At 40.3% G+C, this 3,978-nt stretch overlaps 1 pseudogene; it reads left to right on the forward strand.

Annotated features, from left to right (window-relative positions):
* The first annotated feature begins 3,877 nt into the window (after positions 1-3,877).
* On the forward strand, positions 3,878-3,978 carry LOC131826237 (U6 spliceosomal RNA; annotated as a pseudogene).

Genomic DNA, 3,978 nt, shown 5'->3' on the forward strand with positions numbered 1-3,978 from the left:
AGAGATAGCCTGTATAGTCTTCAGTAGTTCGTAGGTGCTCACTGAACAGATAAGGTAAAGAAAGTCTCTCAGGGCAGCATGAACAAAAAACTTTTATAAAGACAAAATGTATGGCATATTTATAAAATGTCAAATAATTTGGGACATCCAGAATATCACAGGGTTCAAGGAAAAAGACCTAGGGATAACCCTGAAGAAGTAAGAGGAACCTTGTAAAGAGCTCTGAATAGCATGCCTGGGTCCTGAAGCTCCAGAGGGTCCCACTGAAGAGCTTTAAATCTTACAGTCATGCTAAATTCACCCTGGGTGAAACATAGAGATGAAGTATAAGCAAAGAGGTATTAGAGTCACAGAATTGGTGTGGAGGACAATGCAATGACCTAAGGACAACTCAATGATCTAGACAAGATCATGAAGGCTGAATTAAACCAGAGTAGTAAAATAGAGGTGTGTGCAGATGTTAAGAATTACTATGAGAATTTAAAAAAAAAAAAAAAAAGGCTATGGACAAAAACCCAGTTGACCTAGTGTCTCTCTTTTTATACTTACAAGTAGTCAAGTTATTTACTGAAATGATTCCATGCAGAGCATAAATTCCATGTGAGACAACAGTCTAAATTTCATTTATCTGATAAAATATATGAGTGCTACTGATATTTCAGCTACAGCTGAAATACACACAAGGCATGAAGGAAAAGAAGAGCCTAGGATTATGTGAAATAAGCATTTCTCAGTAATTGCCAGAGGTCAAAGTGGAGGGTAGAATTTGATTACAAGGGGTTAGGGGCACAGGGAACAGACAAAATTGTTCTATATCTTGACTATTGTGGTAGTTACCTTTTTGCTTTTGTAAAAACTCATAGACCCATACACCAAAAATAATGAATTTCTCAGAATAGCAATCTGAGAAAGGAAACCTACTTAGTCTTGGATATTCATTCATTCATTTGTTTACTCATTCAACGAATACACATATTCAACAAATAGCACATACCCTATGCCAGAAACTGTTATATGTTGGATACATGGTGAAAAATGGGCCCCATGGAGCCTGCAGTACAGTGGGAAAGATATTCATTAAGTAAATATTTGTAAATTCGGTTACAATTGTGATAGAAAAAAATAAAGAGCAACATAATATGAAAGCACACAATAAGCTTCCCTGAAGCAGTGACATTAAAACTAAACCCTGGGGCACCTTGGTGGCTCAGTCAGTTGAGGGCCCACTTGATTTCATTCCAGATCATGATCCCAGGGTCATGAGATGGATCCCTGCATTGGGTTCCACCCACAACGTGGAGTCTGCTTGCAATTGTCTCTCTGTCTCTGCCTCTGCCCCTCCCCCTGCACAATCGTGCTCTCTCTCACTCTCTCACTCTCTCGCTCTCTTGCTCTCAAAATATATAAATAAAATCATTTTTTAAAAGACCCTATATTTAAAAAAAAAAAAAAGATTCTCACCCTCTGCCCCTCTACCCCCCACAAAAAACTAAACCCTATGGATAAGTTAGGTTCACTAAAAGTGAAGAGGAGTGGTCAAGGGAGAACACCGCATTTGGGAAGACCCTGAGGTAGGAGTTCTCACAGTACGCTCTTGCATACTAACACGTGCTCACAAACGTCCTCACAAACTCCCCTCCTCATGTACACATTAATAAATTTTGTGTTTCTCTCTAAGACCCTTTATGCTGTGTATATTTTTATAATGGAAATTGATAAGGACTTTCTATATACTTTCTATATCTACCCTTTAGCAGATAGGACAAACCAATAAAACTATTTAATCTATTTGTACCTCAATTTCAGGCCCCATGCTCAGCAGGGAGTCTGCTTGAGATTCTCTCCCTTTCTTTCTGTCTCTCTCCTCTCAAATAAGTAACTCTTTTAAAAAGAAAAAACATTAACTCTTTAAAAAATTGACAATATCAAGTATTGGGGAAGATAGACAGTAGATGGGTCTCCTCTGCATTGCCAATGAAAGTGAAAAAATGGTACAACCACTTTGGAAAACAGTTAGACAGTTTCTTTTAAAGTTAAACATACACTTATCATCTGGATCCAGCTACTCCTACTCCATTTACCAAAATGAAACAAAACCATATGTCCACACTAAGACTATTCATAGCAATTTTACTCATAATAGTCAAAAACTGGAACAACCCAAATGTCCACCAGTAGGTGAGTGACTAACAAATTGTGCTATTAACACAATAAAATACTACCCAGCAATAAAAATATAACTACTAGTAAATGCAACTATGTAGACAAATCTCATGGTTCTCACATCAAGCTGGCCAAAAGAAGCTAAATACAAAAGACTACATCCTGTGTGGTTCCTTTTATATGATGTGCTGGAGAGACAAAACAAGTTTATAGTGATAGAAATCAGATCAATGGTTGCCTAGAGCTGTGAGTAGAGAGAAGGATTGACAGCAAAGGGGTGTGTACAAGGGAACCGTCTGGTAGATGAAAACGTGCTGTATCTTGACTGTGGTGGTGGTTATATGGGTGTATGCACGTAGGAACTATACACTTAAAAAGTATACAGTTATTGTATGTAAACTATACCTCACAAAGTCCATTTTTAAAAGGATGGTTGCCTAACTCTTTAAATTAGAAGATTTATCTTCATCATCATCCTACAATGAGTCATTCAGCAGTAAATTTTATAAGGAACAAGTTCTTTATGAATCATGCCCAGGCACCCCAAATAAATATCTAACCATTCGTTTGTGTTCTACATGCATGGCTGGAGAAAGAGCTGCCCATTAACCCAACCCTGCCCATCCTCTCTGATTCTGAGCTGCAGAAGAATTTGTAACTTCATTTCTCCTATTCCTCAGTAGCCTCATTAATGATTTGTTGACCAGTTCCTAAAGTGCCTGCATTTATTCTTTTTAAACATTTTATTTACCTATTTGACAGAAAGAGAGTGAAAGAGCACAAGAAGGCAGAGGGAGAGGAAGAAGCAGGCTCCCCACTGATCAGGGAGGCTGATGTGGGGTTCCATCCGAGGACCCTGGGATCATGACAAGATGCAAAGGCAGTCGCTTAACTGACTGAGCCACCCAGGCACCCCTTACCTTTTCAGCAAATTCTACCATCTGAAATCTTGGCTGGCTGCAGAGATTTGGGGTACATTCTCTTCAAAATCTGCCCAGATCTCATACCAGAGGTAATGGTTAATCTGACTGCATAATGATCCAGTGCTAATGCTGGTCTGATAAGATGCCCTCATTACCTTCCCGTGCTCAAGGACCCTCTTAAAGACTTTTTTGAAAACACAGGCAATAGGAAATCTAGAGCTTTCTTTCTTTGAAATTTTCCTGTCTGTAGTCAGAAATTGATGGACAAAAGCAAAGCATCGTAAACTAAGGGCACTGTTAGTCTGTGCAATGATCTTACGTGCTGAGTGCCTCCAGCTACTGGAAAACCTCCCTTCCCGATTTGGAGCTTTAAAAAAGGGGGGGGGGGGTGGAGCACCTGGGTGGCTCAGTGGGTTAAGTCTCTGCCTTTGGCTCAGGTCATGATCTCAGGGTCCTGGGATTGAGCCCTGCATTGGGCTCTCTGCTCAGGGGGGAGCCTGCTTCCCTCTTTCTCTGCCTGCCTCTCTGCCTACTTGTGATCTCTCTCTGTCAAATGAATAAATAAAATCTTAAAAAAAAAAAAAGATTTTATTTACTTAAGAGTGAGTGAGCGAGAGAGAGATAGTCCAAGCCAGCAGGGAGAGGCAGAGGAAGAAGGAGAAGCAGACACCCCGCCAAGCAGGGACCTTAACATGAGCTTGATCCCAGGACCCCAGGATCCTGACCTGAGCCAAAGGCAGACACCCAACTGACTGAGCCACCCAGGTGCCCTGATTTGGAGCCTTAATAAGGTAGCAGGATGCTCACTTCAGCAGTACAATGAAACAGAGAACATTAGCATGACCCCTGCACAAGGATGACACAAGCATTCTCAAAAAACAAACAAACAAAC

The sequence above is a fragment of the Mustela lutreola genome, chromosome 2, assembly GCF_030435805.1.
Source record: "Mustela lutreola isolate mMusLut2 chromosome 2, mMusLut2.pri, whole genome shotgun sequence".
Classification (NCBI taxonomy): Eukaryota; Metazoa; Chordata; class Mammalia; order Carnivora; family Mustelidae; genus Mustela; species Mustela lutreola.